This window comes from Eumetopias jubatus, unplaced genomic scaffold, assembly GCF_037043125.1.
Source record: "Eumetopias jubatus isolate StellerSeaLion01/CBP00866 unplaced genomic scaffold, mEumJub1_p1.0 scaffold_106, whole genome shotgun sequence".
Classification (NCBI taxonomy): domain Eukaryota; kingdom Metazoa; phylum Chordata; class Mammalia; order Carnivora; family Otariidae; genus Eumetopias; species Eumetopias jubatus.
Genome location: NW_028274912.1, coordinates 184,832 through 210,477, shown reverse-complemented (window position 1 = coordinate 210,477; position 25,646 = coordinate 184,832). Strand labels below are relative to the sequence as shown.

The window sequence follows — 25,646 nt, the reverse complement described above, 5'->3', positions numbered from 1 at the left end:
CTGGGAAATGTCCCATGTGCACTTGAGAAGAATGTGTATGCTGTTTTTGGGTGGAATGTTCTGCATGTCTGTTAGATCTAGTTGGCTTATTTTGCCAAGTTTTCTCTTTACTTACTTCTGTCTGGTTGTTCTAGCCATAATTGTGAGTGGAATATTAAGGTCTCTATTACTCTTGAGCTATTTCTCCCTTAAGTTCTATCAGTTTTTGCTTCATATATTTTTACAGGTTTTCATTAGATGCACAGTTGTTTATAATCGTATCTTCCTGCCTTATTGAACGTTTAATTAATATATAATGTCTCTCATAACCTTTTTTGGTTTCACATTTAATTTGCTGATATTAGTGTAGCCACACCTGCTCACTTTTGCTTACTATTCTCATGGAATAGCTCTTCCTGTACTTTCACTTGCAACTTCTTTGTGTCTTTGGATCTAAAGTGAGTCTCAGCATATAGACAGTATATAGTTGGATCATGTATTTTTATCCATTGTGCCAATCTGTCTTTTGATGGTTGAGTTTAATCCATTGATACTTGAAGTAATTACTGAAAAGAAGGGACTTAACTTCTGTCATTGTTCAATTTTTTGTGTGCCTTATATATATATATTTTTTGTCCCTCATTTCCTACATTACTGTCTTCTATTGTGTTTAGTTGGTGTTTGTAGGGAAATGTTTAAATTTCTCGTTTCCTTTTGTGCATATTCTATAGCTGTTTTCTTTGTGGTTACCATGGGAATTACATTTAACATTCTGAAGATATAACACTCTAATTTGAATTTATACCAACTTAAGTTCAATAACATACAAAGGCTGTGCTCCTTTATAGCTCTGTCCCCACCCCTTTTGTTTGCTGATTTCACACAATTACATCTTTATACGGTCTGTGACTAAAAATGTAAACGAATAGTTCTTTTAAATGCACCCAGCCTCTTCATGTAGAAAACAAGATTTGGAGTTACAAACCAAAATTACAACAATACTAGGTTTTATGTATTATTCTTTTAAGTCATGTAGAGAACAAAAAGTGCAGTTACAAACCATTGCTACAACAATATTTGCCTTTATAATTGCCTGTATTCTCACCGTTCTTGAGATCTTTATTTCCCCATGTAGTTTCGAGTTATTGTACCCTCTTCTTTTACCTGCAGGACTCCCTTGAACAGTTCTTGCAGGAAACGTCTAGTGGGACACATACTCTCTAAGCTTTTGTTTGTCTGGGAATATCTTGACTTTACCCATATTTTTGAAGGACAGTTTGCTGGATATGGGATTCTTGGCTGACATGGGTGTGTGTTTGTTTGAGCACTTTGTATCAGCACACTGCCTTCTGGTCTCCACTATTTCTAATGAAAAATCTGCATAGAACCTTATTGGGAATTCCTTGTATGTGATGGTTTGCTTCTTTCATACTGCTTTCAAGATTCTCTTTTTGTCTTTTTTTTTAAAGATTTATTTATTTAATTTTTTAAAATTTTATTTTATTTTATTATGTTATGTTAGTCACCATGCAGTACATCATTAGTTTTTGAGGTAGTGATCCACGATTCATTGTTTTCGTATAACACCCAGTGCTCCATGCAGTACGTGCCCTCCTTAATACCCATCACCGGGCTAACCCATCCCCCCTCCCCCCTCCCCTCTAGAACCTCAGTTTGTTTCTCAGAGTCCATCGTCTCTCATGGTTCGTCTCTCCCTCTGATTCCCCCCCTTCATTCTTCCCTTCCTTCTCCTAACGTCCTCCCTGCTATTCCTTACGTTTCACAAATAAGTGAGACCATATGATAATTGACTTTCTCTGCTTGACTTATTTCACATAGCGTAATCTCCTCCAGTCCCATCCAAGTTGATGTAAAAGTTGGGTATTCATCCTTTGTGATGGCTGAGTAATATTCCATTGTATATAAGGACCACATCTTCTTTATCCATTGATCTGTTGAAGGGCATCTCAGCTCTTTCCACAGTTTGGCTATTGTGGACATGGCTGCTATGAACATTGGGGTGCATATGGCCCTTCTTTTCACTACATCTGTGTCTTTGGGGTAAATACCCAGAAGTGCAATTGCTGGGTCATAGGGTAGCTAATGTGAGACGGGAATCCATCAAAATCCTAGAGGAGAACATAGGCAGTAACCTCTTTGCCATTGGCCACGCAACTTCTTTCAAGATACATCTCCAAAGGCTAGTGAAACAGAAGCAAAAATGAACTATTGGGACTTCATCAAGATAAAAAGCTTCTGCACAGCAAAGGAAACAGTCAACAAAACAAAGAGGCAACCCACAGAATGGGAGAAGATATTTGCAAATGACACTACAGACAAAGCGCTGATTTCCAAGATCTATAAAGAACTTCTCAAACTTGACACCCAAAAAACAAATAAGTCAAAAAAATGGGCAATAGACATGAACAGACACTTCTCTGAAGAAGACATACAAATGGCTAACAGACCCATGAAAAAATGGTCATCATCATTAGCCATCAGGGAAATTCAAGTCAAAACCACATTGAGATACCACCTTACACCAGTTAGAATGGCAAACATGGACAAGGCAAGAAACAACAAATGTTGGAGAGGTTGTGGAGACAGGGAACCCTCTTACACTGTGGGTGGGAATGCAAGTTGGTACAGCCAGTTTGGAAAACAGTGTGGAGGTGCCTCAAAAAATTAAAAATAGTGCTGACCTATTTATTTATTTTCGAGAAAGAGATAGAGAATACGTGGCGGGGAGGGACGGAGGGAGAATGAGAGTCTCAAGCAGACTCTGCGCCGATCGTGGAGTCCAGTGTGGGGGTCAATCTCACAACCCTGAGGTCATGACCTAAGCCGAAACAAAAGTCAGACACCTAATGACTGAGCCACCTGGGCGCCCTTGTCTTTGTCTTTTAAAACTTTTATGATAATGTGTCTCTATGTGGGTCTCTTTGAGTTCATCTTCCTTGGATTTGCTTGAGCTTCTTCACTGTTTACATGCATGTCTTTCATCAGATTTGGGGTGTTTTCATCCATTACTTCTTCACATATTCTCTCTGCCCTTTTCATTCTGTCTTCCACTTCTGGGACTCCCACAATACCTATATTGGTTTGTACCTTGGTGTCCTGCACTCCCTCAGACCTTTTTAATTTTCCTCCACCTGTTTTCATTCTGTTTCCCAGACTTGGTCATTTCCGTTGTTCCGTGTTCAGGTTTGCTGATTCTTCTGCGTGGTTAGATCTGCCTTGAATCTCTTTAGGGGAATTTTCATTTCAGTCGTCGTACTTTTCAGCTCTTGACTTTCTTCTGCTTTCTGTTGAGGTTTTCTGTCTCTTCATATTTACGTTTCGTTCACACATTGTTTTCTTGGCATTCTCCACATCTTCATTTCTTTAAACATCCTTAATACTTTCCTTTTAAAGTCTTTGTCTCGTATATCTGACATCAGGTCTTTTTCAGGGGTTGTTTCTGTTGATTTACAATGTTCCTTTAAATGGGCCATACTAGGCGCCTGGGTGGCCCAGTTGGTTAAGCGACTGCCTTCAGCTCAGGTCATGATCCCAGAGTCCCTGGATCGAGTCCCACATGTGGCTCCCTGCTCAGTGGGGAGTCTGCTTCTCCCTCTGACCCTCTCTTCTCTCATGCTCTTTCTCACTCTCTCAAATAAATAAAATCTTAAAAAAAAAAAATAAATGGGCCATACTTTTTTTGTTGTTGTTTTGTTTTTAATGCCTTGTTATTGAACACTTTGTTTTTAGTGTAATGATGTACCTCTGGAAGTCCATTCTCGCCCTTCGTCCGGGCTTGCTGGGGTTTTAGTCATTATATTTATTTGTTGATTTACTTATTTTTTATGATTATAGACTGTCTCTGTGCTGGGTTATCAGTCTGAGGTGTACATTTAATGTCTTTTCAGGTCTTTTCTGAGCTTTTTCTTGGGCACCCACAGTCACTTTGTGTTTTTTTCCATATATGCAGTTGTTTTAGAATGTTCTAGTGTTTAATGTCTGGCTCCCAGAAGGGGGACAAGGGGGCCCTCGCCCTTCCAATGCCCTTGGAGTCACTGGAGCTGGAGGGCCGACAGCGAGGGCCGCCAGGCTCTGTGTCTGCACCTGTGTGATCAGAAGCAGCCGGCAGTGGTCAGAGCTTAGACTCCTGCTCTTTGGAGGACGGGGTGCCTCTTGCCCACCTGGCGTCTGCAGGCTGCCCCAGAAACACGTGCACAGCTGCCTGCCGCATGGCTGGGTAGCTGCTCTGTGCTGGGAGCTAGAAGAGACCAAAACTGACTACTTCTCCTGGACAGCTGCAAGCCTTCAGCCGACTCCACAGTCCCCAAATAGTCCCATCAGACAGATTCTGCCATGTGGTCATTGCCCGGTGGGCAGAGATTCCTGGTGCTCCCTGCTCTGCCCTCTTCCCAGGAGCCTCTGTCTAAATTCCCATTTTTCACCTTTATTCTGCAGTGCCATTTCACTGCTCATTCACTGAATCCAGCTTGTATGTTTGTTTTATCACTGCAGATATCTGAAGTAAAAAAAGTTGCTAACTTGCCATTTTTCCCCTTCTCTGTGAACAGGAAGACTGCCACCCACCCATTCATGAGAGTCTCAGCCTAGAAAATACACTGCGGGCGAGCACCATTGTTGCATCAGGTATGAAACAAGTTCTCTTGTTAGTGTCAGCTCTCACATTTGGTGGTGCTTTTGTGCTGCAGTGACTCTGTGCAGTATCTCTGAAAATAACCACCTTGTACCACCCAGGGACCTTACGGATCATTCCCTGTAGTTGGCGGGTGTGGGGCAGGACCTGAGGGGCTGAGTGCTAAGCAAGCGCTGGCTGTGGGCTGTGCGCTGCAAGGAGCAAGGCCTCCGTGGAGCAGGGCAGCGGCATTTCGTGGGTTCTGATCCCTCTTCTCGCCAGACTTGTCAATGTCCCTTACTGGGAGGTGGCCTAGCGCAACCGGGGAAGGAAGGGGTGGTATTTGGGGGTTTTCCCACTCCTCAGTCACCCAGTAGAATTTGGAAGAGATCACTGTGGTGGGTTTGTCTGTCAGGGAGAAAAGTATTAGATGAGATAGGGGGCCTGGGGAGATATTTCCTGTTTGGCCTTTGGGGACCAGAGTAAAGCGTCTTAATTTTCTTCTGAGTGAAATTGGAGGATGTTGGAGTATTTCTAGTGGCTGAACAGGGAGGTCACCTAAATATACATTTTGGGAAGTAAATTTCTCTGGGAGGTATTGAAATCTAAATGATGGTCAGCTTTTCAGAAAGTAGTTGACTTGCTAATGATAAACAGGAGTGAATCTTAGCAGCAGGGAGCGTGAAGGCTGCTGGTGGGGGTAGGAAGGCTAGGGGATGTTCAGAGTAGGGCTGTCTGTCTTCTTAATCTGTGGCCCAGCGCCCATAGAGCCTGGTTGCTCTTCTGGTGGTTTTGTAAGAATCCCTCTGCAGAGACCAGGCGCTGTTGAATGCACTGTCCTCGGGAGCGCGCATGGGCAAGGACTACTTTAATAAAGTGAGGCGGGTGCTTTACGCTCTGCTGAGTACCACAGGGAAGTATAGGGTGCCCCCAAAACAAAGAAGCCAAAATCCTTACCTGATCAGAGTTTGAAGGAAGAGCAAACAGGTGCGTGAGGTCAAGGGGTGGAAAGGTGTGGGGAGGATTCGTGAGCACACCAGCAGCTACGTAAGGGCGTCTTGAGCTGCAGGCTGACGAGGATGGTGCCGGGGCCTGGTGTCTGGGGCTCGGGGAAAGGCCGGGCAGTTCTGTGCGCGTGCGCCGTGGGGGCCTGTGTGCACAGCAGTGTGTCAGTCAGGCTCCTGTAGGGGTCCACGTGTGCACCTTCTAGGGAATAGAGGAGGAGAGGGGCCTTAGGTTTATACTAATGTTTCCTATGTTTAATAAAAATCTGAGGGCAACTAGGACAATTTTAATAGAAATTGAGGTCTTTCATGATTTTTGTACTGATGATCTTTTAAATTTCTCAAACTAAAGAGAAAGAGAAGTCAGGATAGCACACCAAGGAGGGGTGGGGAGCAGGCCAGGTCTCGGGCTGTGTAGACCCCAGGACGGGGAGACTGGCTGTGCCCGGGGGGTCACTGGAGAGGGCACTGCGGCCAGGAGGAGTCTCCGAATCTTGAGCTCACGCGTCCTCCACGCTGCCGATCTTTGCTGACCTTGCTGACAGCTGCGCCCTGGCTCGGTGTGGTGCTGCACAGCCGCATCGCGCCGGCCCCCATTGTTCGCTCGGTCACACAGCCAGGCTGTCCCAGGGTCGGGATTGGAATCCATCCTCGACAGCTGTCACCCTTCAGCCTTTAGCGTTTAATAGCTGATAGGAAAATATTTAAAACATAGCACATATGAGCTGATACTTGGTCACTGATTTCACATTTTCCCCATGTCTAGAGCTGTATTCTGTTTTGTTTCCATCATACTGAAGATGCTTTTTAAAAAAAAAAAAAATACGTTTTATTTGCTCTTTTGTTCCCTGTGTATTAGAATGTTGCTACTGACCCTAGCGCTATCGATCTGTGGCCTTTCTTCTCACAGAGGCAGAAGCCCCCGAGCAGAAGGCCTATGTGATGCGCCCGGTAACCCCCGTACATACGTTTCCTCTCCAGGCGACCTTGGCACGTGGAAGCTCCTGGTTGCACACGTGGGCAGAACAGACACAAATCTAGGCGTCACATATGCTTGCCACATTGAGGACTGTTTCTCATTCTCTCATGGGTTGAATTCAGTGCACCCGGGCTTTTTATCTTCCAGGAAAGTATTTATGCTGCTCAAAAACCATCCGTTCAAAAAAACTTAAGTCTTAAGACGCCTCTTAAGTTTCATTTGTGTTTGGACATTTTAAAAACGCAAGCTCTTTTCATTAATTTTAAATATTTTAACACATACTTACCTTTATTTAAAAACCTTAATAATGTGAGCAATTACTAGACTCTATATATTATGAAACTGCTGTATCCTGAGCAATGTTTGAAAGACCTTGGGTTTCCAGGAGTAATTTAAGGGCTCATATCTTCTTTATACTTGATTATAAGTTGAGAAAGAATTGTTTTAAATCTTACTTTTTAAATATGTGTCCACTGAATTCAGGTTGCCTCCTAGGTGAAGTGAACTTGGGCCTTCCTCCGTCATCCTGGGGTTCTGAGTGCATGGGAATGAGGGCTCACGTTAACACCACAGAGGATCCGAGGGCCAAGGGTCCCTGAAAAGGGACAAACACAACTGCTTGTGGTGCCCTCCATCTTCTTCCCCTTGTCTGTCAGTGAACGCCATTCGCAGAGCAGAGTCAGTGTCCCAGAGAGCTGCCACGTTGCAAGTGATAAGTGGACAAGAGAGTGTTCTGAAATTAAACTGCCAAGAGCCTGGAAGCAGGGATGTGCCCTAGAGCAGGGCTGCTGGGCATGTGTGCCAACGGGGGTCCAGGGTGACCCCTCTAGAGCGGGGGCTTGTGTGCCGATGGCAGTGACCCCCCCAGAGCAGGGCTGCTGGGCGTGTGTGCCAACGGGGGTCCAGGGTGACCCCTTTAGAGCAGGGGCGTGTGTGCTGACAATGGTGACCCCCCCCCGGGGCAGGGCTGCTGGGTGTATGTGGTGACGGGGGTCCACGGTGACCCCTCTGGAGCGGGGGCCTTTGTGCCGACGGCGGTGACCCCCCCAGAGCAGGGCTGCTGGGCGTGTGTGCCAACGGGGGTCTAGGGTGACCCCTCCCTGTAGAGGGGGGCCTGTACGTAGACAGGGGTCCAGGGCTGGTACTGATTGTGATAAATACAGAAAATGAGAGTAAACACTTGGATACTTTTATAGCAGTTTGATGAAATAATTTAGGTTGAAAAAATTGGAACATAGATATTCTTTTTCGTTTTTGTGTGGTTTCATTTCTCTTGGTAATTTTTGGCATGATATTTTATGAGACTAGTCCTCGTGCCAGATTAGAAACTTAAAATCACACTGTCCCTTTAGTGGGCATGGTGTGTGAGGCTCCTGTGGCAGAGCGGTTGCCTGATGGGCCTCGGGAAAGCAGGAGAAGCTGCCCCACTGCAGTCCCCTGAGGGACACGACCCGCGAGCTGTGGTGCAGGAGGGCAGTGGGGGTCACGGAGGACACAGCGGCGCCGCACGCTGCTGCTGCTTGCACCTCGGGTCTCGGGACTGGGCAGTCCTGGCCGCTGGGAAGTGGGTGCAGCTGCCCTGCTGTCCCCGGACGCATGGCACGCTCACTGGGCGGGGCCCAGACCTGGTGCAGGTCGCAGTGTCCGCCTGTGTCCCTGGCTCGGTCTCGCTGTGTTGCTGTCCTGAGGCAAATCCGTAGTCTTTGCTGGCCGCCTTTGTGCTCCCCCTCTGTTGCAGGCACACGAAAACTCTGCAGTGGGTGGGCCGCCCACGCTCGGGGTTTTGTTGAGACTGGCACGAGGAAAGCACTTCTGCATGGGAGCCAGCAGGTGCCTAAGTGACAGTCAGGAACTACTTCGGATGGTTGAGCATTCTCGAGGTCTGTCCATGTGTCTGTCTGTCTCTGACACGTTCTCTCTGTCAGACTTTCTGATGAATGTGCTCTGTTGTGTTCCCTCTCTGGTCTTGTTTCCAAAATGAACAGGTGACCACTTTGCCATATGTATCTATATATATGTATCTATAGATAGATTTGCCCTACATACAGGGTTTGGTCAACCTTTCAGCCTGTACTAGTCCATAAGTAGGTGCCCTTTGTCAAAAAGAATGGAGAGTACTGCAAATACTCCATACTGACTTCACTAATTTTAGTAGTTAAAAAGCATGACCGACTTGGAAAAAAATGCATTATTCTAATTCCTTTTCAGTGAGAATGGGATGAGATAATGCATGGGAGAGCCTTTACCAGACTTCAGTAGATTATACAAGGAAAACCATGGGAGGAATTCTGTTAAATACTCTTTATGTACATTATATTTAACCTGCGGTACTGATTAAATATGCTATCTATGTGTATCTGTATGCATTACGTTTTCTTAGTCTTGTCATTTCTCAGATTGCATTTTGGATACTTTTAAGTGCAATACCAGCCTAGAATCAACATTACTAATAGTTTGTCTGGATTTTAGGACAGTGTTTTCTAGCCTAATTAATTTTTAAGTCTTTTCTGAGACTCTTTGTTCTGCTAATATTAAAAATAATTTTGCAGTTTGTCTTCTGTTTTTGTACTTTTTTCACATTAGTGAGCTCATTTCACATGAGACACTCCTATATTTTAAGTTTAATTGGCAAAATAGGAAGAAACTACCGACGCAGTCGGATTGAATGTACTGTTTGACCCAAGAGCTGTGTGTGTTTGGGGTGGGGTCCTCTACGGCACTGGCTCATTACGTAATCTGTGCTTTCCTGAGCACTAAGTGCAGGCCTGCCATCTGCAGCTCTGCTGGGCACTGCTCTACAGAGGTCGCATCTGTGCAGTTTGGGCTGCCCTCTGTGCTGGAGGGGCTGCTCTGCTTTCAAGGGGCTCAGGAAATTCAACCACACAGCTCTGCAAGCGGCTCACAATTAAAACAGGGGGAAGAAAGGAAATGCTTATTTTGAAAGAAACTTGTAACCTCTGCAGATGTGACCACTGAGCAGCCCTCTAGCACCTCCCTGTCTTCCTGAACATTCCATGGAGGAAACCGTTCATTATCTAATGCATATAATTTGCAGCTCTCTGTTCATATAAATCCAAGAGATCACTAGGATCACATTTATTCCCTGGGTCCTGACTTACAACGCGCTAAATTTCACACGTTACATTAATGTGACATCAAAGAGTTTTTGTACAATTATTATAGTGAATTCTGCAGTGCTGTTGGTCTCAGTGGGTATTTATGGACGTGATTTTCTTTCTTTAATCATTTCTCATCCTCAGAATTTACGAAAACTAGGAATATAGATTATGCATAGCTACAGTTTAGAAACAGACCTGTTCTGTGGTTTTTAATTTAATATTACAGAGGTGAGTGCCTCTGAGCCTTTGTAATCCAATGGTTGTTCTAGGGGTATTTTAGTATTCTTTTACCTTAAGTTTGATAGGCATACACACTTAGAAAACCAACCTTTGAGGAGACATGAGTAAAAAAGGCTAATAACATCTAAATTCAACATCAAATGTTATTTATGTAATTGTCTCTTACTGTTTTAATTGTATAGGTGCTAAAATGTCAGCGGAGGCTCTTATACCTAGTAGTACTCAAGTCTCGCTCAGGGAAGGTGGTTCAGCTGGTGCGGTCTTGGTTTGAAGGTCCCATGATGCATCTGACCACTTGAGAACACAGCCTCTCTTCACTTACCTGTGGTGTTTGCACACGTGAACCGAGTGATGTCACCCTTTCTCTTGACAGGGAAAAGATTATCAGTACATTTTCTAATGTTGTTGTATATAGGTAAATTTGTATAGCTTAAAAAATCAGTTGAGTTCCTCAAAGCTTATTTTGAAAGTTGAGATTAGACTTTCTTGCCCTCCCAAATCAAATGTGCTGTTAGATAAATTTATATAAAATTAAGTAGTGAATAATATTTTCCATCAAGACAATTGATTAGAAAGTGTTCTCTCTGTGCTTCCCCTTTGAGGCATCTCTGTAAGGACCACTTTCGTGTTTTTGCAGGTACTGTAATAGGTGTTGTCATTTATACTGGAAAAGAGACTCGAAGTGTAATGAACACATCCAATCCACAAAATAAGGTAGGCTAGATTAAGGAGCAGCTGCTTTAATGACTTGATTTTCCCTTTCAGTAAGAAAGTACATGCAGTCCTGAAGAGCTTGTTCATTTTAGCTTAATATAAATAACCTAAAAACAGACTTTCAAAAATGTTGGTGTTTTCAGATGTGAATTCTCTGTATTTATGTAACAGCACGCTCAGACTGAAGAACTTTCTTTTCAGTTTATTTTACAGTTTGCGTTCTTTTTTTTATGTCGATGGCTCATTTTTAAAATAGAATCTACATTAGTATGTTACAGTATTTGATAGTGCGACACTGTTGAACTCATTTAAGTTATTTTCATTTCATAGCATGTTGAAAACAGGTTTTAGTTTTAAAGACTGCTTGATTATATTCCTAAATTGATCATCTTTCTGTTATACTTCTGAAATTGTTTAGGTAGGCAGCATGTGTATGCAAGTTACATAGGAACCAAAAAAAAGTTAGTTTGATATCTCAGTTGCTATTATTTGGTTAATACATTTTGTATGGTCAAGTCACAGAATTTGCCGATGTCCACTTTATGAGAAGCTCTTTTTAACTGTGCATTTTACTCCTTTTTATTTGAAATATAATCTGAGGTGTATCTGAGTAGAACAAAAAAAGTGCTGTCGTGGATTCATACCTTGCTTTCTGAGTAATCAATAGAAAAGGTTGTCTTTTGTAGGAATTTTTATTGCAAAGCAATAGAAATGAAATAATTCTTTGAAAAGATATTTTTAAGGACAAGATGTATTCCATTTTTTCAGCTAAATATTGTTTTAAAAAATAACCCTTCCAACATTAGGAAAGCGTTCCTTACCCTTTGAATGTCCGTGCCTATTTGCAGTGCTTCAGAGTGGTTCTGACACGTTTGCTGGCTGGCAAGTGTCCTCGCCCCCGCCGGGCCACACGGGTCATCCCAGGGAGCTCGATGAAGTAGTGTTCATTAGGACTCCAAATGTCTGTGTGTGACACATTCATATTAGTTTAAATTCTGATTGTGATAACATGGAAAATTATCCCTGTTGATGTCTGTTACAAAACTTGCGCTCATTTGAGGAAATTGAATATACTTCAAGTCCTTATTTTTTCAGTAGAGTTAAATCTATTTAAAAATAAATTATTAAATTATTGACAGATTACATGCATATTTGTGTATGTTTTCTGTGAAGTATAGCAATATTTTTTTTTCTTTAGTAAGCAAAACTAGAATGTTCTACCTGTGCATATACAAGTTCTAGGGTATGTTTTGTTTCTTAATCATTTCTAATCGTTTTACTTTTAGGATGACTTTGAGGGTCAATTTTATTTTCAATAGTAAGCTTTAAAATCTGAAAAGTGATCCTGTCATGGAATACAACTCCTGTTTCCTCCCAGCTTACTCTTTGGGGTGGCTTCTTTTCTGTTCCCTCCTGTTGTCTGTCCTCACCTCACTGCTCTGCACACACCTTTGGTTTTGGCTCCATGCTCTTCCCCTTGGGCGTGGACACAGAAGCCGTCGGGTGACCTTTCCCAGGTGTATACCGGAGGTGAAGAACTCCGGCCTGGGGCTTTGCTGCCCGGTCAGCGTCTGAGCATTGCCACTAGCCAGCTCTGTGACCCTGGGCAGATGGCTTAATTCTGTGTCTTACCGCTCAGTACACATTACCCACCATGACTGTCTTCCTCGACAGGGAAGTGTGCATTGGGAATGAGTGCCCAGAAATACTCAGTGCGCCCCTAGCTGTGCGGGCACCCCACCCCACGCTGTCCCGCCAGGGGGCCCGGAGACCTGCTCCTTGCCCATGTCGGCAGCCGTCCTTCCGCTCCCCTCCTCTTCCTCCGTCCCTCCTTTAAAACCAAACAAAACCTCTAAATGTCCTTGGTGCTAACACAGCACACCTCTAATAGGAAGAGCATCTCTGACTTTTTGCAGAACTGGATTCAGAACCCTGCTCTGCCACGTGTCAGCCTCACAGGTGGAGCAAACGTGCTCTTCCATGGCCGGCACCTTCCTGGTGCTCCATCAGCTCCAGGTGGAAGTCTTTGTACCTGTGATGGCTGAGGCCCAGGCAGAGCGCCAACACATGGCAGGTGCTGTTTGAAGCACCCGGTACGTAACGTCGTGAATCTGCGTGACCACCCTCGGAGGAAATGGTGGCAGCTGGTTTTGGAGCGGGGACGTTGTGGTGCAGTCACCGTGGTGCTTCTCCCTGAAAGCGCTGCGGGTCAGAATGCGTCAGCTTGAGAGGAAGCGCTTTTGTAAATTAAGGAATGCTCCTAGGAGAAGAATAAAATCTCTAAATTTGCGTATGTTATTAAATATTTCTAAGTGTCAAATGCCAGATTTATAAGAAAAAAATTCAGGAAACATGAGCATGCTACAGTGGGCAAAAAGTAACGGATGTAATTTATCTAGGGGAAGGACTGATACATGTTGAATGAAAAGATGATGGGATCTATTCAGATCCCTAAAGAGAGAAAGGAAGACATCATGTAAAGATGACCTCTCAGTGTTCTTGCAGTGGCTTACTAAACCAGCCAACGTTTGGCCTTCAGAGAAGGCCACCCGAAACACAAAGGAAACATCTCAGAGGGAAGTCAGACCATTTCCGAGTTTCTCTTCTTTAGGGAAGCGCACTGTTCCTCAGACTCCGTTCTGTGTGCACGCAGGGCAGTGACAGACACAGTGCTCCGGTGAGATTTCGCTGTGGTGCTCACGACAGCAGAGTAATTGGGGCTGGAAATACGTACTTACGAAAGAGTCCTGTCTCTGAGTCATGCTGTGACACACATGGCCCTGAAAACCACAGTGGCTTACTACAGCAAAGACCGCTTTCCTCCTCAGTATGGGTCTGACACGTTGGCAGGTGCTCTGCTCATCGTGGTCCCTCGGGGAGCCCTCCTGGACACGTGCTTCCAGGACCACTGGGGACGAAGACACAGACGGGGCGGGTTACATACCAAGTGGCTCAGGTCACCTTTCCTTGGCCAGAGCAAGGAATGGCCCTCACAAAAGGTGAGTGGGTCACGGGGGTAGAGGCCAACCCCCAGTGCAGAAGGAGAGGAAGGGGACTACTTAATAACTTAGGACCACTGGCTACCCCAGCGTGGTCCTAGAGGAGCGCTCCCAGGCCTTTTATGTACAGTAAGAGCCAGAACGAGACAGGAACCTCGTCAAACCTCCTAGTGCTGGCAGTGAAGGGTTGAAGTGGCAGAAGAGCGGCCAGGGAGGAAGAGGCTGAAGGAGGAAGGCACTCGTAGCACTGGGTGGAGGTCCACAGCGTGCCGGCGCTCTGGAGGTTGTTGGGGAGAAAAATGAAAAGAGACGAGTAGATTTAGCAACAGGAGAATCATTGTCTTTGATTTGTTCCGGGGGAATCAGATGCAAAGGCAGCAGGAAGGTCGGGGATGAGGGGAAGGACAGCGGGGCCGAGGGTTGGGAGGGAGCCCGAAGCACCAGGACAGCAGCAGGGATGCGGGCAGAGGGCTTTATTGATTTTGTTTGTTTCTGGTTGAGAAAATTGTAAAATTATTCATGCTTTCCATAAAAGAAGAGAGGGCCCTAGTTTATAAAGGAGAAGCTGCCGTCTATGGAAGAATGCGTTCCACGGTCATCCCGCAGTCACTTCAGATCACCGAAGAGAAGATTCTGTGGTCACTGGGGGAAGAGCTGCTGTGTGCAGTAGGGCGTGGCTCCATGGCTCTGGACACATGTGGACGGTCCTCAGTCCGTCAGCCGGTGTGTCCTTGCTATCGCTCCGTAGTGCCTTTATTCCCTGCCTTCCCGTAGCGTGCGGAGGAGGGACCTGCTCATTTGTGAAACGTCTGTGCGCTTCTGGGATGGAGGCACTGCGGGAAGAGAGCAGTGCTGACAGGTGGGGGAGAAGCCAGTGATAACAGTCATTCAGGTGGGGAGAGGGATGCACAACATGGCCGGAGTTGGAGAGGATTCGCCAAACGATTCAGCCTCATCAGTTCTTGAGTGATGGAAGGACCCAACAGCTGCTGGGATTCTTAAGTTTGTAATGGAGCCAGTAAGGAGTGTGTGGCTTTCTCAGGCCGATGTTCAAGAGCCCCAGAGCAGAAGCAGAGACATGGGCGGAGAAATGGCCGGTCCAGAGTGACAGGTGGTGGGGCAGGCGAGTCGGGGAACTTGCACAGTCGCAGGTGCACACAGTTGGCGGTACTCAACATCATGGCCCGCTCGTAGGGCCCCCGTTCCCCTTGGTGGAGTCGTTGGTGAGGACTGTTGCACAGAGGCCTGTCTCCCCCTGGGAAAAGCGCCAGCCGTCCCCACGGGTCAGGGGATGTGCGTGTGACTTCCCTGTGGAGGCCGGAGGTGCTCATGCACCAGCATTTGTCCCTTTCAGAATACCCTCCCAGAGCTGAGGAGAGGGATGTTCGCCATTGAACCAGTGTTGCTCGTTGCTTCATAAAACCTGTTTTTAAACTTGTCCTTCTGCCCATCCCATTTCCCAAGCCTTAATTTGGGCCTTTCTCCTTTTGTCTTCATTTTGTCTGTTCCGTTCTTCTCTAGCTGCTTGTCAGAAAGAAAACATCCAACAGAAAAATGAGGAGAAAAATGTGATCACTTGCCTCATCTTCTGCTGTGGCCACAGATGCCTGCACTCTACCCCAGGCATGCATTTTAAGAAACAGAGAAGGCAGTTTCTCTACCTGCTGCCTTAGCCACTTGTCTTACTCTGCGGCACCTCCCTATCCACACGGCCTTGTCTCGTGGCCCAGCTGAGTGGCCCTGGGCTGGTGACATCAGTGTTACCTCTGCCTGCGCGGAGACTGCCCCGGGGTGTCTCTCCTAGACCTCCTGAATTGGAAATTGGGGGTGCAGCCAGCCCTGAGGGCTGGGACCCATACTGATAACTGAGAGCCACCGCCTCCTCAGTGGCCACGACAATCTGAGATGGAAAGAGAATTCGTAGGCAGGTGAACTAAGCTGCAGCCAGATTCATCACTGACAGATGAGCCATGTTAGTTCACCCTTTCAGAGTGGTCCTTGGAATCCAAGTTGATCCTTTTATAGAATCAGAATATACAGCTTTAAGCTTATTACAAGGGTTTATCGGAGTACTCTTTAAAATGTAGCACGTTTTATCTAGTTGTGTCGATTAATACCAAAGTCTATGATGTTGTTCGATGGAGGAGAGTTCTGAGATATAGACCAGTTCTCGAGGCTCTTTTTCAGGACAAAAATGCATGCCTCCAGGACTCCCAACAGGCGCAAGGCAGGGACATGGGGTCTACCCAGTCTGAAATTGTTATCTTAAAACTTCAAACAAACCAAAAGTTTTTATTAATAAGGAGTTACTTTTATAATAATATTTGGTGAAAGTTTAAATTATAAGGAATACAACTTGAGTAATGGACTGTTGTATAAAGCCTAGCTTGAGATATATTTAATAAGATGATACTTGATTACATTTAAGAGGGAAAATTCTTACAGGTGGTGAAGAAAAATCAGTTGTGACAGGCTGCCATTTTCATGCCATTCATAATAATAAGTTGCTCAGAGCAAGAGCATCAGGGATGAAATGGTAATACAGATTGCTTCAGGCAGTTATTGTAATCCCTTGGGCATATTGATTTGTGTTTCTAATAAAAAGATGCTTTCAGATGTCTCACTGACAGACAGGTGATATGTGCCATTATGTGAATTAGAGCTACTTCTTGTTCTCTGAATTATCGTAAAGGCATTTTCAGATAACAGAACAAAATAGAATCATTTATGCTGTACTTTGTAGGTTGAAATATCAAGGCTGTGTTGGAGAATAGCTTTCTTATTTTAAAAAGGACAGTTTATTAATATTTTAAAAGTTGTATTGACTTGTATTAAGATGTTACCATAGAATAACTTCCTTCTCTTTTTTCTTGTGGTTTCTTGTGTGCAATCATAGTACCCCTTAATTTTTCTAATAGTTGTCTTCTTGAGTAATAAAATATCCCTGGGTTTAAATATCTGTTTAGAAACGTGATCGTGTGCCTCGCGCACGTGCTGTGTGCTGTAGAATACGGCAACTGTAAATAACGAGACTTCAGGAATGCTGTATTTGGATAACTGTTACTAATATTAACAAATCATAGTGTTTGAAAGCCTCATCAGGAAAAGATCAACAAGAGAAACAAGCCTACAATAACGTGGTTCAGCGGCATGCCGACAGGACCCAGGGTGGCTCTAGGGGTTATGGCCCCACATACCCCGCCTTTGCTGCACTTGTGTGACTGCACACTTTCATATTGCAGCTGCTCACCATGAAAAGTTGTGTTTCTTCATCAGCATTGTGAATGTAAATAAACTTACAATTTCAGGAAAGCAATAAAGAGGCAAAATGCTAAAGGGTTAAAAAGCAATCCTAATGATAACATCTGGGACATAATGCTCTGTCAGAGTATGCAGCAAATATCTACACCAGAAAACCGGGATTTAGTCCCTAAGTTCCTTTTAAGTATGAATTTGATTATAAAGCAGGTGTTCTAAATAGGAACACGAGCGTATTTGTTATTTAAATACTTTGTATCACTAAAAAGCCTTAGTTTTACATAAAGTTCTGAATGAGGAGGGCTTACTAATCATTTGTCGAAAACTACTCGATAGTATTTTATCATTTCTGAGCAGTATAGTTAAATTCTTTATAACCAAAGTCTTAACAAAGAAGTACAGGGGCACCTGGGTGGCTCAGTTGGTTCAGCGTCTGACTCTTGATTTTGGCTCAGGTGGTGATCTCAGAGTCCTGGGATCCAGCCCCGAGGAGGGCTCCACGCTCAGCAGGGAGTCTGCTTAGGATCCTCTCTCTCCTTCTCCCTCAGCTCCCCCACCTAGTGCCCGCTTCCTCTGTCTCTCTAAATAAGTAAATAAATCTTAAAAAACGAAAGAAGTATAGTTTATTCAAGAAGCAAATGTTTTCATAATTGTCTTTGTTTTTTGAAATCCTTGTTTCCTTACTCCGAGCCTATAAAAACTTAGAAATTTGTGGAAGTTGTGATGCCTTTCGATCACAATGTTTCCATCTTTTATGAGCTCACAAAACTGAGTACTTACCATCATCAGATAATCCTGAAGCCTTTTTTGGTGGAAGCCATTTTGGACAGGTGAGAAATGGGATCTGGAATATCTAGTAGAACCGAGAGTAAGGAGTAAGACCAGTTTTAAAACTTGGGACAGGAACTGAAGGAAGGTGGAGTGTGGGTGACGATGGTATGAGTGGAGACTGGGAAGGGGGGTAATGAGGTTTTCCTGTTGCTTTGAGATTCCCAGAGTCATGTCTTCTTCCCAAGAGGGCTGTGGTGGGTCTGAGTGGTACAGACCCACAGTGCAACTGTGCACACGGGGGGTCTTCCTCAGGATCAGGAACAGGTTGTGTGCACGGTGTGGGTTCAGAAGCAGACTTTCCTGGGGGTAAATTCCAAGCCAGGCCAGCTAGAAGGGAAGGCCACATGGGCTCCTTACTGTGTCCTGGGAAGGCCTACTGTGCAGCGCGTTCGGCCCCTGCGTTGGCTCCTCCTCGTTAGAGAGAGAAGCTGGTCCTCGGTGGGGACATGGACTAGCCAGCACTTGGCAGGCCGTGCAGGGTGCTTGTCCTGGGGGCTGAGGTCTCGGTGGGTTTGGAGGCCCGCTGGCTCCTTGTGCAGGGCGCCTCCAGCTTGCTGCCCGGGCCCCAAGCCTGTCCCCCGGAGAGCTGGCCCCACGCTGGCCACCATGACCATGTCAGACCTCTGGCATAGCGCCCAGCACGTGTGCTGAATGATTAGATAGTTTTACTAAGGAGCTGATTGTCTTTTTTCCCCTCCATAGTTAATTTTTTCTAAGCGACAATTGTTTTAAAAATATTCCTCAGAAACAAATCTTAAAACATCTGGTTTCAACTTAATTGTCTTCTCATACTTCTGAAAATATATTCTGAATGCTACCGTTTTTTAAAAAATTTGAGTTGTCATTAGAGTAGCAACTGTACCAAAGTTTCTTTTTTAAAACTGCATTAACTAAAACGTGTGTATGATAATTTTAACGTGAAATTAAATAGCTTTCTTTTCTCCTATGTAATTAGCGGTGTCAGCTAATAACTACCTTTTGTAAAACTTTAAAATATATCGTGTGTGTGTCTGTGTGTGTGTGAGCTTTCCCACTGTGATGAACTGTTGATTGCCTGGGATTTCTTTCTGAGGGCCAGTCATCCACAGCAAGCATCTCTGAGTCTTGTTTTTAAACTGTGTAATACCATCAAAATCAAAACTTTTTTGAGGCCTTGAGTCACAATGACATTTTTGAACACAGTGAGGACACAGAAACTTCTGTGGGATAAGTTACACATCAGACAGTCCTTTTTTTTTTTTTTTTTTGGTTTCAGTATAAATTGAAATCAACATGCCAGGGTATTTCTTCATAGTATTTTCTAGAGGCAATAGGAAAAGTTTTGAGCGAGCCCAAAACATACTGGTTAAAGGTTAATTAGTTCCTTCCTCCAGTGAACAGAGCCTCCAGTGGCAAAGCTTTAGCAAAGATCAGTGAAATACTTACTGTTTGATGTTTTTAAATTCTGGTGGGAGGAGCGCTGCGCGGGGCTGGGGGGGTTGGCTCAGAAGGATGGTGGTCCTGAGGTCACAGGGGACAGGGATGCGCGGGGCCCGCTGGGTGTTTCACGTAGTGTAAAAACCCCCATCCTAGTGATCATGTGAGCTTGGTCCTGATGCAGGTTAGTTAATAACTGAGGCCGGGTTAGTTCGTGCAGTGGGCTGGCTGAGTGAGCTGTTTGGTTGGTTGATTTGAATTTGTGCTGAAATGAGGCCGAGATTGAGAGGGCCCTTCAGAAGAGCACTGTCTTGTGTTACTCTCACCCTGAAGAAGGAGGGCCGCTGGCAAATGACAGGCAGACCCACAGTGACCCCGAGGTGCCGCCAGTGCCGCCCGGGGGCTTCGTGTCAGCCTGGGCACCTGTGTTAATTGGCTCTTTTACTCCATTAAAACTTCTAAATTTGTAAACAACCAAGACATTATTATAGACAGAACTATAACATTACATTCTGATTATGAATCTTATTTTTTGAAGCACATCTAGTTCACAAAAATTACTTTCAGAAGAGAGGAGAATTGTTTGGAATGCAAAGTTTGTACAAGTTTTCACGCTGATAATTTAGGGATTTAAAATGATCTATTTTATACAGATGCACAGCAGTGTGGGTATTAACTTTGAAAATACAGTTACTGCCTAAGCTGCAAATCACTGTTTCCGCAGCGGCTCCTCTGGCAGGAGACGGGGTCGTAAAAACTCCGGTGAATTGAAGATGTGCGCGCTGTGTGAGAGGGTGGCGTACCTGTGGGCTGGTGGCTGGAGCGCCAGGCTCTCATCGTCGTCTTCCCTTGCACCTGCGCCCTCCAGCCTCCCCTTCCCCTCCCATGCGGCTAGCCTCCCCCATCCCCCCATGGTTACCAGCACCCACTCCCGTCTGGGGCGCCCCTCCGCCCATCAGGGTTTCCCATACTTCTGGGATGGCACCCCATCCAGGCAGTGCTGCCATTCCCTCACCTGCACAGCTCAGACAGCTGCAGTCCTGTTCTCTTGGCATCACACATGCTCACAAAGTGCAGATTGGTTGAGGTTAGTTTCCTGCCCAGAGCCATTCCTGGGGTCCCTATTTCTTTTTCTTTTTTCTTTTTATTAGCATATAATGTATTATTTGTTTCAGGGACACAGGTCTGTGATTCATCAGTCTTACACAATTCACAGTGCTCACCATAGCACATACCCTCCCCAATGTCCATCACGCAGCCACCCCATCCCTCCCACCCCCCACCACTCCAGCAACCCTCAGTTTGTTTCCTGAGATTAAGAATTCCTCATATCAGTGAGGTCCTATGATACATGTCTTTCTCTGATTGACTTATAAGTTTCTTTTCTTTTTTTTTTTTTAAAGATTTTATTTATTTATTTGAGAGAGAGAGAATGAGAGATAGAGAGCACGAGAGGGAAGAGGGTCAGAGGGAGAAGCAGACTCCCTGCTGAGCAGGGAGCCCGACGCGGGACTTGATCCCAGGCCTCCAGGATCATGACCTGAGCCGAAGGCAGTCGCTTAACCAACTGAGCCACCCAGGCACCCTCTCTGATTGCCTTAGTTCACTCAGCATAACATCCTCCAGTTCCATCCACGTCATTGCAAATGGCAAGATCTCATTCCTTTTGATGGCTGCATAATATTCCATTGTGTATATATACCACATCTTCTTTATCCATTCATCTGTCGATGGACGTCTTGGCTCTTTCCACAGTTTGGCTGTTGTGGACATTGCTGCTATAAACATTGGGGTGCACGTACCCCTTCGGATCCCTACATTTGTATCTTTGTGATAAATACCCAGTAGTTCTCTGTAGAGTTTTGTACACCTTTTGTTTGGTTTATTTTTAGGTAGTTAGATTTTGTTGATGCTGTTTCATTTGTTACCTCTTAAAATTTCATTTTCTATTTATTGCCATATAAAAATATAGTTGCAGTGAAGCCTTTTATTCCCAAATTGGTTTCCCATTAAAAATATTAAATGCATACTTTGCATTTTAATTACAGATCCCAGTCAGATGTTGAGCACTGTCATCTCAAGAATTTACCCTGTCTTGGGGCGCCTGGGGGGCTCAGTCAGTCAAGCGACCGCCTCTTGATTTTGGCTCAGGTCATGATCTCAGGTTGTCCCGTTTAACATTCTCTCTCTCTGCCCCACCCCTCTAAGAAAAAATATTTACCCTGTTTGGCCAGCTGATAGTTTCTTAAATGAGAAACTTGGTGACTTGTAGCACAAGACTTCACTGCTGTTGGTCAGGTGCTGAGGCCGCCTCAGGGCCCTGGGGAAGCTATTTCCTGTCTGTGTGAGGGAGGCAGATGGTGGGTCCCTGATGTGTAGGGCAGAGGCTCACAGAAACACTGGGAAAGAAAGCACAGTGACTTGTCAGTTTGGGCTGCTGATGTGCAAGACCATAGTGCAGGATGACCCTGAATACGTCGGTCCCGCCATTTTTTTCCAACTCCGTACACTCCCATGTGTGTTCGGAGCAATGGGGTGTCGCTTTGAAGATGCTTGCCAAAGTCCAGATCTTACTTTTCACTCATGGAATCGGCCAGGCCAGAGCCAGCTCCTTAGTAGTTGTGGGCGCAGCCTGCCCCTGACCGTCCTGACCGGTCCTGAGTCACTCTTCTGCCCCTACCCCACTCACGAGCTCTGTGTGGACAGGCTGTGAAATTCACTTCTGTCTTCTTCCTCCGCTGTTGAGATGGTGATGTGTGTGACCAGTGGCTGAGGGGCCGGAGCCGACATGACCTCCTGTTGGAGAAAGCTGTTCCAATGATTGGATTTCAAAAGGGGGAAAGATCTGCAGCCTCCAAGTGAGCTATTCTGTAACAGTGTTTTTGCTTGGATTGAAAGAAATGAGACCAAATGAGAAGTAGATACTTCATCATGACATTAGAACAAGAATGATGGTGGTTGGCTGCCGTGAGCGGTTCTCCTGTTCCAGCTGTGGGCCAGACTGCAGAGGTTCCAGGGCCGCATCCCAGGCCGGCAGCCTGAGTCGTTCATGCAGAGGGCTCACCGTGGAGAGGGTGCCTTTCAGCCAGAGACCCCAGCGGGCCCAGATGCATCTCGCCTTGAAAGAGCTTCCAAGGGCCACACTGGGCGGTGCGTGGGGCCAGCGGCCTGGCGGTGCTGAGTTGGCCTGGCTGAGAGGCGAGGCTCTGCCCGCGTGCCCGCCAGTACTCCGTGTGTCTCTCCTGCCCACAGTCCGTCACTAGTTGTGCATCTAGAGAGGAAACAAAAGATGGCGAATTTGCACACAGGCCAGATGACATCGTGGCACTTCACGCGGACGTTGTGCACGCAGCCCTGTGCACGTGGACCATTCTCGTGGAGTGGGGCCCCAGGATGAAGCGTGAGCCCCTGAGCTCTGGGAAGACACGTGAGCTAAAGCCTGCCTGAGGCCTGTTGTCGTCGTGACAGGCAGGTGGGAAGATGGGCTGTGCCGCCGTGGATTATAGATCCTTAAAAATAGTCTGGGAAGAATTAATTCGTTTAAATTCTAGTCATTATGGTGCCATTTCCTACCATCATGTCATACTTATTTTGAAAGGAAATTGAAGAAAAATTAGCTTACCTGCGGTGGATCATTGTTTAAGAGAAATCTGATGACCAACACTCACTTCAGGCAATTCACAGCAGCTTCTTCTATAGTTTAAAATGCTCTTCATGTAAGTTATAGGATTATCCTTTGGGAGGAATATGTGTCTCACCTTGCTGTTTTCTTGAGAGCATTGTTTTGTAAGGACAGTTAATCATCCGTCAAGTATCAAGGCTCTGAGAGATGCTGAAGGACACAGAGGAGTGTAGAGTGCATCTCTGGGAGTCCTTCAGGACTGCATTTCCACGTGCCCCCACCCTGGCTCTTTGAGGACACCTTCCTGCCCGACCCAGAACCTCAGGGCTCCACACACACCGCCCCGTCCCTGCTTGGAACTCAGTAGAACCCACTTAGAGTGTGGGAAGGAAGGCTTGAGGTAGAACAGGCAGGTACCGTGGGGTTATTTGTCCTTTGATGACTTTGCTGGATAAAAGACTTGCCTTTGTTGACTGTTTACTTTCTTGGTCGTTGGTTTTGGTCAGTCGTTTGATTTAGTCTGTTCTGCTTTCCCCAAAGTAGTTGGTGCCATGTCAGCAAGTTTTACCACATTTAGATAAAAACAGTGGAGAAAAACATTTTGATAAGCAAAATTTGACCAGTCTTTATTTTATGGACCTTGTGGAAGTATGTGTAGTTAAAGGGAAGTGCTACCAGAGATCTGATTATGGGGATGAGTAGTCCCAGGGAGCATCCACAGCTGGGCTGTGTCTGGCCCAGGAGGCCAGACTGGAGGAGGAGACCGAAGCTCCCGGGAGGTCAGCCACAAGTGCTGACCTCTGATGGAGTTAGGAAGATCCACCAACGGGAATCACGCAGCAGCACTTGGGGAAGGCCGTTGGGTGGGAAATGGCTAAGGTCATAAGAGGTCTGAAAATAATCAGACCAGAAATGAAAACTCTTTTATGTTAATTATTAGTGTGGAATTACTCTTGTCAAAGTAAATCAGTTACTTATGCATTTATGTTTTGTTTGCCTGGAGCACTTTTGCCTGCGTCTTTTTTCATGTAGAATGTAGCCTGACGGACTCCAGTATTGAACTAGCTCACGGTGGGTCCATCCCCCAGTCAAAATGCACAGCCTCTCGGAAATCATACTGCCCCTTGTCTCCTCACATCTGGCCTGGGTGTTCTGTCATATTTTTGAGCACCAAGGCTTGATAGACGACGATCTCTGAGATTCTGAGACTCTTCTCAGATCGCCAAGGAGCCGCAACCCCGTACCCTCTTTGTGATCCGTGGCGTGTGTTCTCCAGGAGCAGCCGAGGTGCCGAGGAGCTTTCAGTGCAGATCCACTCGGCCATGGCTGTTCCCGGCTTCAGCCATAAACAGCCCTCATCCAGAGTGAGAACCTGTTGAGTGAACCTGATTTCTTACGTAGGATACCAAAAGCACAAACAATAAAAGAAAAACTAATGTAGCTCCCCATTCATATCTCTCAGGTCACCTCCTCACCTGGTGTCCACCCAGCACCAGGCCTCCTGGTACTTATCAAATCTTTAAAAATATCGGTGGAATGAATAAATAAACAGATGAAGGGATGTAGGGAATCTGAGAATGGGGACTGTTTGCCAGGTTTCTCAAAAGCCCTGAACTCTATGTTCAGGTCTGCATGGGGTCAGTCATGGGCTAGATGTTGCTGGAACCACAGTGTATGGAGACCAAGGACAGAGCCCCTGCTCCTCAAGAGTCCCAGAGCAGGTAGAGCACTGGTCCCCGTAGCCTGAGGTCAACCTAGACAGCAGAGTACGCTGGGAAATGGGGTCCGGGAGAAAACGATCAAGAAAGAATTCTTGAGATGTGTTTAGCTCAAAAAGGGTAGTTTTATTAAAGCACGGGGGTAGGACCCGAGGGTAGAAAGAGCTGCACTGGGGTCATGAGGAGACACTGATCCTATACTTTCAAGTTAGGGGGTGTAATGGATACTGCTAAGTCTCCAAGGAATTTGGAAGCAAGGTTTCCAGGACCCCACGGGGCTAGCTGCGGTTAGGAAAACGTCACTTACTCCCGCCCAGTAAAACCTCAGTCGTGAGACTCTCCAGAGGTGTATCAACGGTCATATGCTTGGGGGATGATGGCTAACACATATTGTGGGGGCGCAGAGATAAAGGAAGTTTCCAAGGGGATTTTTACAGGATCCTGGAGGTCAGGCTAATGTCAAACTAAGGCTGTCTTCTGCCTCCAGCAAGTGTGAACATTGGGGCAGTTAAACTCCCAGGGGAAGGTCACGCTGCCTGTCTCAAGGACGTGTCGATGGGCTGTGAACTGTAAGGAAGTTTGATTTTTCTTTTCTCTATTTCTTTTGCCTTTGTGTTCCACAGCAAGTACCAGAGGCCTGAGGGACAGCCCGTGGGGGGACACGTGCGTTGTCTTGACAGGAGCGCCGGATCCGCAGGTGTCTACATGGGTCACAGCTTACTAAGCTGCACGCTTCGTGTGTGGTTTATTGTATCAATGTTGTGAAAGAATTTTTCAAGGAAAAAAGGAACAAACTATGATAAAGGAGGCTGAGAGCAGAACCAGGAAGGACGGGCTGCTGCTGAAGAGACCTGGATCCCAGGCTCCGGTCTGGCCCTTCCTGCCTTATGACCCGGGAGGGCGACCCTGATCTCCCTAAGCCAGTTTTGCACCAGTGAAATGAGAAGCACACTCACCACCCGGCTTTCCTGAAGGTCAGTGACAGGAGCAGAGCCCGGGCTGACAGTAAGCAGGGACGACTCGGGAGTGATTTGGGGGACAGCGAGCCTGAGCACACATCCCACAACAGCTCTTTCCAGAGACTCCAGGCCGCGGCCTCTTCCCCCAACCTCGGTGACGCCTGTGTTCTACCTTAAC

The 25,646-nt window shown here is 45.9% G+C and overlaps 1 long non-coding RNA gene across 1 annotated transcript in view; it reads left to right on the top strand.

Moving 5' to 3' along the window:
- The window catches only part of LOC148161628 (uncharacterized), a 36,329-nt gene extending 11,129 nt beyond the window's left edge, over nt 1–25,200 (top strand). Inside the window, exons 2-4 of the long non-coding RNA XR_015767448.1 lie at nt 4,548–4,623; nt 10,589–10,665; nt 25,133–25,200. This is a non-coding gene — a long non-coding RNA (uncharacterized LOC148161628). The remainder of the gene's footprint in view (nt 1–4,547; nt 4,624–10,588; nt 10,666–25,132) is intronic.
- Nucleotides 25,201–25,646: the final 446 nt, after the last annotated feature.